This window comes from Hylobates moloch, unplaced genomic scaffold (genome assembly GCF_009828535.3).
Source record: "Hylobates moloch isolate HMO894 unplaced genomic scaffold, HMol_V3 SCAFFOLD_19, whole genome shotgun sequence".
Lineage (NCBI taxonomy): Eukaryota > Metazoa > Chordata > Mammalia > Primates > Hylobatidae > Hylobates > Hylobates moloch.
The window spans coordinates 66,263,672-66,274,156 of record NW_026652294.1 but is presented as its reverse complement, the minus strand read 5'-3'; the positions used below and the strand labels follow the sequence as shown (position 1 = coordinate 66,274,156).

At 37.1% G+C, this 10,485-nt stretch overlaps 1 non-coding gene across 1 annotated transcript; it reads right to left on the bottom strand.

Annotated features, from left to right (window-relative positions):
* Nucleotides 1–925: 925 nt before the first annotated feature.
* LOC116459527 (U2 spliceosomal RNA) lies at nucleotides 926–1,114 on the bottom strand. The gene has a single exon (XR_004245581.1). It is a non-coding gene; the product is annotated as a U2 spliceosomal RNA (small nuclear RNA).
* Nucleotides 1,115–10,485: the final 9,371 nt, after the last annotated feature.

Here is a 10,485-nt window from a genome sequence, read left to right as displayed (position 1 = left end):
CAATTTGTCTACCTTTTTGCCTATCACACTGTCTTGTTTACTGTAGGTTTAAATTAAGTCTTTAAGTCAGGTAGTATCAGCACTCCAAATTCTTCTTCATATTTTGTTGGCTATACTGAATTTTTTGCCTCTTCATATAAAATTTAGAGTCACTTTATCAATATCCACAAAATAATTTTCTGGGATTTTTATTGGCATTCTATTAAATCTATAGATAAAGTTGGAAAAAACTGACATTTTGATAATATTTTTTCTTCAGTCTGTTGATGTGACATTTGTCTACATTGTTCTTTCATTTACATTTACTGCCTTCACAATGCATGCAGCTTAGAAATTAAGTAACAGAAGAGCAAAACATTAAGTTATTGAACTTTGGTTTGTATTATTAGCAGTGAAAATGTGTAATACATAGTGAGTGCATGGAAGACAGAGACTGTATAAGACAATACTATTGTTCTGTTGTTGTATAGATGTGCATGTATGTGTTATTGCAAAGGGTCAACCTAGAATTCTATATTTAGTAGAAACAAAGGTATCTATAGCATCTAACCTGTATTATTTTCTTCTTTACTCAATCTCTTTCTGGTTGGAAGAAAAAAAAGGCAGCATTTTGATCTCAGAAGACAATAGTATGCCTGTTTACAAATGAAGGTGTTTTTACCATTGGGTCAGAAACAATCAGATATTCACTGATGCCTGTTTCCTCTTTTCTCTGGGCGTGTAGCATTTCCTACATTCCCTGTAGAAAGAGAATCTGAGTTATAATTGTAGTGATATCATGTGAGTGGTAGTGATTATTTTTTCTTTTTGCTTCTTTGCCTAGACTTTTTCTCTCTCTTTCTTTCTTTCTTTCTTTCTTTCTTTCTTTCTTTCTTTCTTTCCTTTCTCTCTCTTTCTTTTTTCTTTTTTTCTTTCTTTTCTTTCGTTCTCTCTCTCTGTCTCTTGGCAGTACTGAAATGCCACGTTAATGTATGGAGTAGACAAAACAAACTTATGTTCTATCTGCTATTTCCAACAGTCCATTTAATATTGTCCTCGGAAAGAGAACATATACGATATTAGCTGATAAGAACAGATAGTATACTTGATCTTAGCCAAAAGGCTGAGAAGTGATTTCTTCATTTTGCTAGATGCAATCTCTGATGACAAGGTTCTAAGAGGTGGTGGACCCTCAGAGGTAAATAGCCAAGGTCTTTGAGTTAGTACTTATAGGAGAGGGAGAGATTGTCATCCAATCTGAACTGTAAATTAGGACCATTACATGAGAAAATTATACAATTATATTTTATTAAGCTGCTAAAATTTTGAAGATTTTTAGATAATTAAGTCAAGACTCCTAGACAATACTACCACAATATGCTTAGCTACACAGAGTTGAACAATCATAGCTATACATATATCTAATCAAGATTGTAATATTAAGTATGATCTTTGAACAAATGTGACAGAGATGTCACCTATATTATAACTAGTATGTCTGGCCAGATATAGCTAATAAAACATTGTGATGGTGCTGACATGACTATATCATCAGCCGTCAGCAACTGTAATGCATAGAAGACAATAAATGATAACCCAGATGTTGATGACATAAGCACAATTCAGAGAAAAACATTTTATAAGCCATTTATCATAAACCATTTAATGCATGTTTATGTGTATTAAGGCTCTAACTTAATTATTTTTTAAAACGTTTGTAAGTTAAACATAGCATTTACTTATTCCTTGGTTTAGGAAAAAAATAGTTTGTAGTAAAGTCATGCTGGCAGATACTCACATAGAGAAATAGAGACCTTAATAATTTGGACCAACCTCCCTGCTAAGAATGGCTAGAAAGACAGGAAATATTTTTGTTTTTTTGTTTTGTTTTGTTTTTTAAACTCATTAGATGGAAACAGGAAACTAATAAGGCAGTGAAGGAGCATAGAAATAAAGAAAAAGGAGTAGTACTGGTATTTGTAGCTACTTTTCCCCTAGAAGCATCTAGTAATTCCAGAAAAGGAAGCTGATATATAAAAAAGTTAAACAAATGCTTTGACAGCTTAGAGGAAATAGGGAACAAAAAAAAATGGAGTCCAGAAAAATGGCAAGTAGAAGAAGCTTTTAAACCCCCTATAGTTTATCTTAAGACCATAAAATGATAATTTATACTGGTGAGAATGAATCTGAAATATACTGGCATGTTCAAAAACAGCAGCCCTGCTTTAAATAATCTAAACTTTTCTGAACAGGTTAAGGTTATCTTGGGTTGCTATTGCCCTTGACATACAATAAAAGTAAACAAACAACCTCTTTACAGGGATGTAAATTAATTCTACTCCTTGAAATAGCTCTACAATTCTTATATACGCTATTCACTATTACTTTACCCCTTACTTGGAAGGAAACAACACTCATTATTATTACAAAGCAAAACACAATAAAATAATAAAAATAGACCTGGAAGAGGTCCAGAAAATGTAATTATGTAGATAATGCTTAACATGTTCAAAAAGATAGAAGATAAGAAAGACAAATTTGGCAGAGAAGTGAAAAGTATATAAATCAATAAAATATATGTGTTTAACAAAATAATACACTAAGCTGAAGAGAGAATAATGAGCTGGAAGATAGGCTTGAAGAAAATATCCAGAATGAATATAAGAAGTAAAAACTGAATAACAATTAAGGGAGAGAGGATAATACATAGTTATAGTTATGTGGTCTAATCTCCGTAACTGGAGACTGAAAAATAGGAGAGAGAAAATAAGGCTGAATAGTTGAAGAAACAATGCCTGAGGATTATTCAAACAGTTAAAAGATAGCCAGCTAAAGCCTTAAAATCCAAATAAGAATGAGGAGCAAACAAACTAGTGTAGATTTATCATAATTCAGCTACCAAATAAAGGCATAAAAGAGTATACAAGGCAGCCAGGAATTGAAAAATAAGGATATCAGAGAGAATAAGAATAGAGTAAGTGAGCTCAAGTCTCTCTGAAGATTTTTTCTTAAATTTATACCTAATTTTCAGTGGGCTGAGCAACTAAGTAGAATTCTTGAACCAGAGTCTTTGGAAGATTCTTGTGAATCAGAAAGTAAAGTCAAAGTTTAGCTATACTAAGACAGTCACAACTTGAGGGAACAAGACTATGTAGAAAAAAGAACTTCAGAGAAATGAGGTCAAAATCTGGTCTGTGTCATCCCACTAAAGGATTTTTTTTTTCTTAGACTGTGCATGAGGCTAAGAAGCAATGAAACTAAGAACATTCAACAATCCCTTTGTGCTAGGAACACAAAGATTAGAGTTAAAAGACATGAGGTTATTATTCAAGACCTCATATGGGACACGTTTTAAGAGTAAGGGCAAACCACAAATAATAAACCTTAATAAAATTAAATGCAGCCCCTAATTATTACTATCTCTACTTCAAATAATGTAATCTGACTATATATAACCTTTCATTGTAGGAAGATAAAATCAATGAAACCCGTTAGAACAGCACTTTCCAATGAAACTATGTATTATGGTAGAAGCTATACTGTCAAAATCATGGCCACTAGCCATACAGATTATCGAGTTTTCAGGTACAAGTAACTTGATTTATTATGGAAGTTATCCAGAGAGACAGAGAAGAGCAGGGAAGAAGTAGGTTAAGAAAGACAAAGGAGCCAAGCAAGGGTGTCATTTCAAGTAAAATTCCCATGTCAGCCTGATGCCATAGGAAACTTTGACATATAAATTGCACCAAAGAATTTGTCCTACTTCAAAGAAGACCCTAAAATGTTATATTTATTTACCAATCTGTCATTGAATATAGACTCCTCTAAAGGGGCAAAATTTCCTAGGCAATCTTGGTTCTTTCCATGCCTGAGTAGAGTCATCTGAGGAAACTATGATGTGAAAGATAAGGATTGAAGTACAGGGAAGCTGGAGAATGGGCAGAGGAATGAATAACCTGGTTGGCAAGCGCTGACAGCAGCCTCCACAGCAGAAAGGTGATGCACATGCTGACAGCGATTTCTCACATAAATTGTATCAGCAACACCCAGGAACTAGTTAGAAGAGCAAATTCTCAGATCAACATCCTCTGTCTTGTCATTTATCTCTTTTTTACATATTATTATTATAAGTATTATTTAAAAATTAATAATGTGGAATTTTGTTATCTGAAGCTCCCACAAATTATTATCTATGGTCTTTTAAAAGTATTCTTTCAATTAATATGTTTTTTAATGTGCCAAGCAATGTTTAATTCAATGTTGACTTTTTTTTTAATATACTTTAAGTTTTAGGGTACATGTGCACAACGTGCAGGTTACATATGTATACATAAGCCATATTGGTGTGCTGCACCCAGTAACTCGTCATTTAACATTAGGTAAATCTCCAAATGCTATCCCTCACCCTCCCCCGACCCCACAACAGGCCTCGGTGTGTGATGTTCCCCTTCCTGTGTCCCTGTGTTCTCATTGTTCAGTTCCCACCTATGAGTGAGAACATACGGTGTTTGGTTTTTTGTCCTTGCGATAGTTTGCTGAGAATGATGGTTTCCAGTTTCATCCATGTCCCTATAAAGGACAGGAACTCATCATTTTTTATGGCTGCATAGTATTCCATGGTGTATATGTGCCACATTTTCTTAATCCAGTCTATCGTTGTTGGACATTTGGGTTGGTTCCAAGTCTTTGCTGTTGTGAATAGTGCCGCAATAAATATACGTGTGTATATGTCTTTATAGCAGCATGATTTATAGTCCTTTGGGTATATACCCAGTAATGGGATGGCTGGGTCAAATGGTATTTCTAGTTCTAGATCCCTGAGGAATGGCCACACTGACTTCCACAATGGTTGAACTAGTTTACAGTCCCACCGACAGTGTAAAAGTGTTCCTATTTCTCCACATCCTCTCTAGCACCTGTTGTTTTCTGACTTTTTAATGATGGCCATTCCAACTGGTGTGAGATGGTATCTCATTGTGGTTTTGATTTGCATTTCTCTGATGGCCAGTGATGATGAGCGTTTTTTCATGTGTTTTTTGACTGCATAAATGTCTTCTTTTGAGACATGACTGTTCATATCCTTCGCCCACTTTTTGATGGGGTTGTTTTCTTGTAAATTTGTTTGAGTTCATTGTAGATTCTGGATATTAGCCCTTTGTCAGATGAGTAGGTTGCAAAAATTTTCTCCCATTCTGTAGGTTGCCTGTTCACTCTGATGGTAGTTTCTTTTGCTGTGCAGAAGTTCTTTCGTTTAATTAGATCCCATTTGTCAATTTTGGCTTTTGTTTCCATTGCTTTTGGTGTTTTAGACATGAAGTCCTTGCCCACGCCTATGTCCTGAATGGTATTGCCTAGGTTTAAGAATGTTGAATATTGTCTCCCACTCTCTTCTGGCTTGTAGGGTTTCTGCTGACAGGTCTGCTGTTAGTCGGATGGGCTTCCCTTTGTAGGTGACCTGGCGTTTCTCTCTGGCTGCCCTTAAAATTTTTTCTTTCATTTTGAGTTTGGAGAATCTGATGATTATGTGTCTTGGGGTTCATCTACTTGTGGGGTATCTTAGTGGTGTTCTTTGTATTTCCTGAATTTGCATGTTGGCCTGTCTTGCCAGGTTGGGGAAGTTCTCTTGGATAATATCCTGAAGTGTGTTTTCCAACTTGGTTTCATTCTCCCCATCTCTTTCAGGTACTCCAATCAATCATAGATTTGGTCTTTTTACATAGTTCCATATTTCTTTGAGGTTTTGTTTGTTCCTTTTCATTCTTTTTACTCTAATCTTGTCTGCATGCCTTATTTCAGCAAGATGGTCTTCAAACTCTGATATCCTCTCTTCTGCTCAGTCAATTTGGCTATTGATACTTGTGTATGCATCACAAAGTTCCTGTGATGTGTTTTTGAGCCCCATGAGGTCATTTATTTTCCTCTCTAAACTGGTTATTCTAGTTAGCAGCTCCTGTAACCTTTTATCAAGGTTCTTAGCTTCTTTGCATTGGGTTAGAACATGTTCCCTTAGCTCAGCGGAGTTTGTTATTACCCACTTTCTGAAGCCTACTTCTGTCAATTCATTCACTTCCTCCTCCTTCCAGTTCTATGCCCTTGCTAGAAATGTGTTGTAATCATTTGGAGGAGAAAAGGCACTCTGGCCTTTTGGGTTTTCGCATTTTTTTGTTGATTTCTTTCTCGTCTTCATGAGTTTGTCTAGTTTCAATCTTTGAAGCTGCTGACCCTTGGATGGGGTTTTTGTAGGGACTTTTTTTTCACTGATGCTGTTGTTGTTGCTTTCTGTTTGTTTGTTTTTCTTTCAATGGTCAGGTCCCTCTTCTTTAGGGCTGCTGTGGTTTGCTAGGAGTTCAGGCCCTATTCATCTGGTTCACTCCCTTGCCTGGAGATGTCACTCAAGGAGGCTGGAGAATAGCAAAAATGGGTGCCTGCTCTTTCCTTTGGGATCTCTGAACTTGAGGGACATCAACCTGATGCCAGTAGGAATGTTCCTGTATAGGGTGTCTGATAACCCCTATTGGGGGTTATCACCCAGTTGGGTGGCACAGGGAGCAGGACTCATCTAACGAAACAGTTTGACTGTCCCTTAGTGGAGGGGTGTGCCTCACTTTAGGGAAATCCATTTGTCTGGGCTCCACAGATTCCTCAGAACTAACAGGAGGAAAGACTGAGTCTGCTGGTCTGTGGAGACTGTGGCTGCCCCTCCCCCTAGGGACTCAGGCCCTGGGAGATCAGAGTATTGTCCCTGAGCCTTTGGCTGGAGTTACTGGAGTTCTCGCAGGGAGGACCTGGCCAGTGAGGAGGGACGAGTCAGGATCAGCCCTGAAGAGGCCCTGTAGCTACAGTCTGTCACAGCCAGTGTGTTGGGCCGAGGGGGATACGTCTTGGGACCAAGCCGTCCAGCCTCCCTGGCTCCAGCAGGGGAAAAGCTCAGCCTGGAGCTATAGAGATGGCTGTCACCCTTCGCCTGCCCTGGCAGCTTAGTGTGTTAGGCAGCTATCAGTCCCAGTGTTGGCTGCTGCCCCTCCCTCAAGGAGCACAAATGGCTTAGACAGCAGGTAGCCACAGCTGTGGTACTGGCCACCCCTCCCTACAGGAGCTCAGCAGGCTTAAGCAGACTGTAGCTTACTGGTTGTTGAGAATCTGCATGGCTCCGTGGTTGGGACCCTAGGCCCCAGTGGCGTGGGCTCACAAGTAAAACCTAATTCGTGGGTCTCACAGTTCCATAGAGAAAGCACGGTTTCCCAGGCTGGGTGGCATGCTCACTCACTGCCTCCCTTGTCTGTGGGGCGGGAGCTCCCCTGCCCCATGTAGCTCTGCGGTGGGCTGCTGCACCACACTGCTCTTCCTTCCTCTCTCCGTGGATCATGCCAGTTGTCTAGTCAGTTCCGATGACAGAACCTGGATACCTCGGTAGCCGGTGCAGGATTTGCACTCTGTTATGGTCCTTTTCGATGGGAGCCTCTGATTGCTGCTGCTTGTAGTTGGCCATCTTCGTAAATTTGTATTTGAATACAAAACTATAATTGATGTAATTAAAGACAAACTCATTATAAAACATAAACAGTCAGCAACATAGTTATAGAAAGAAATTACCAAAACCAAATAAAAAAAATCTAGTGAAAATCTAAAACACACACAATACCTAAAAGTGAAATATTAAAGTACCCTCTTTAAAATCCATAACATTATATGATTGTATGATACCAAAGTTCATAATCAATATTTACTTGAGATACTACTGATTAGAATAAGACAAAAAAGTACATACAAGTACAATATAAAGAAAAATATTTGCAGACAATGTACATATCAATATTAAAAAACATTAAAATGTATAAAGACAATATTCAAAATAATAAAAAATTTCAAGAAAATTGTTGGATACAATATCAATATGAAAATATCAAGAGCATGCCTACAAGCCATTTGGGATACATCAGTTGAAATAAAAGACAAAAGTATAGTTTGGGGGGACATTACATTCAGAAAACACAATTAGAAATGCCCAATAGCAGAGCACATAATGTATTGAATTATTTCAGTTACTTGATAACCTCCAGTCATTTTTTGCCTTTTTAAATATATAATCCTCACATAATTCACCATAAAACTCAAGTGTGCACTTCAGTGGCTTTTATTATATTCACAAGGTTGTGCAGCCATCACCACTATCTAATTCCAGAACATTTTTCCAGAGAAAAATGAGATTCCCATAAAGACCCCATATCCATAGCAGTAAGACGTTATTGCCTTCATTTCTCAATACTTGGTAATCATTAATCTATTTTCTGTCTCTAAAATTAGTTTATTCTGGACAGTTGACTTAAATGGAATTACACAATACGTGACTGTTCATGTGTGGGTTCTTTCACTGAACATAATGTGTTGGCAAGGATGGATAACAATTTGAACCTTGTACTTTACCAGTAGAAATGTAAAAGAGTACAGTCATTGGTGAAACAGCTGGAAAGTTTCTCAAAAAGTTATACACGAGTTGCCATGTGACCTAGCATCTCTGCCTTTTATGATCAATCTTCAAATAACCAACCTGGCCAATATTAGCCAGTCACTCCCTCCCTCACTTGCAGTTATTCTATAGATTGAAAGAAGGCATGGCGATGTAGTGCTTCAATACCAAGACTCTGAAATCAGGAGTATCTACAATTGAGTTCTCGCTCACCACCTTACTTGGTATTGACTTTTGTAATGTCAATAAGTTTGTCATCTTTATTTATTCATTCACCAAATACTTTTGAACTTCAACTATATGCTTTACACTATCAGAAGTGACAGAGATACAGTGATAAAGAGGGAAAGCAGTATTTTTCATTCTGTTGGAGAAAGCATAAAATATTTATTTTAATGTTACTATATTTATTTATATTAAATATATTAACATGGTAAATATGTTTATTATATAAATATAATGAAATCAGATATTGATAAAGTTCTTTAAAAATAGAAACAAAGCAATAGAGACAATGTGGTATATGTAAGTTTGTGCAATATTACAGTGTAGTTATAGGCAATAGCTGTGTTAAAGTGACACTCCTGCAGAGATGTGAATAAAGTGACACAGAGGGTCAAGCAGATACCTGCAGGCATAGCTTTAGAGCATTAGAGACCACACTAAGAAAAAGTGCAAATACCCTAACAGTATTAGTTCCAGTGGTCCAGAAGCAGCATGGAGACCAGCGCGGCATGAGCCGAATGACTGAGGTGTGGGATGAAAGAAAATGAGGTCACAAAAGTAGAATCCACCAAAGCAGTGGGCTATGATACAGGAAAAAGAATATGAATTTTGGGTTCCTTAAAGCAAGTTCAGAAAGCAGTTTAAAATGGAGGAGTTGACCAACTGTCCCATTTTACCCAAAACTTTCCTGGTTTCACTACTGGCACCCTGTGTCCAGAAAAACCATCAGTCCCAGGTCAGCCAGGACATCTGGTCACTCACTGATGAAGTCTTACAATTGCATTAGAATTGGCAACATGGCAACGTTTCCTGGCCTCGATAAGAACATAAGTAAAGTCGTAAATAAAGGCTGATACTTTGTGCATTCAAGAAAAAATAGGAGTAACTGCCAGAATGAGGTTCATGAAGAATATGTACACAAGTCTTTTGGACACTATCTATAAAAGAAAACTAAAAGTGGAAAAGTAGATCAATGGTTTGGGGGTTGTTTATTTGTTTTATGTTTTTGTTAAAAAAAAAAATAGATTCCCTACCCCACTCTCTCCATCCAGTGACTTTCTTGATGCAGCAAGTGTGGCATGGGATATATATATGGATATATATATATATATCACTTTTTACATTCCCTCCAAGCAATTGTTGCTATTAAGGAGTTTTGGAAATTCCATTAATATTGGATAATCTCGTGGGAAAGTTCCCTTTTTCTCTTCTTTCTAATAATTTGGCTCCTACATTTTCTTCTAGGCCTATTTAAAATACTACATTTTACATAACACAGATTCTGGCATACTTTCTAACTCTTTTGTTTTCATGCTGCCTTTAATTGACATCACTGTACATCACATTCCTGGGTGCTTGGTATATTTTAAAGTTCCCTTGGTAATCAACACATTTCTATTTCTTCCTTCTTTGTGCTCAGTATATGATTATGTATATATTGTGTATTTGCTAAATGCTTGCTAGCTTGATTCAATTTGGGGATGCAATTCTAGTACATCCACAGTAGTTTTCCATGAGGTTTTGGAGACCAAGAAGGTCTCAGTTTTAATTGTAATTTATGAAGATACATTGTGTTCTGGGTAACTTAATAAATTTGTAACATAAAATCATCTAAAGGGTTTGTGCAAATTATCTCTACTCACTTCACTGACCGGGTACAGCATAAGAGTTCACTGCACTGCTCTAACTGAGAGATACCTCACTGCCAATACCCAATTCATTATTATTTATCTCAAAGTAATAGGAATACATTCTTCTCTCATTTCTGCAGTGATGTCCAAATAGTCAAACCACAATTGCAATGCTCTCTTCTT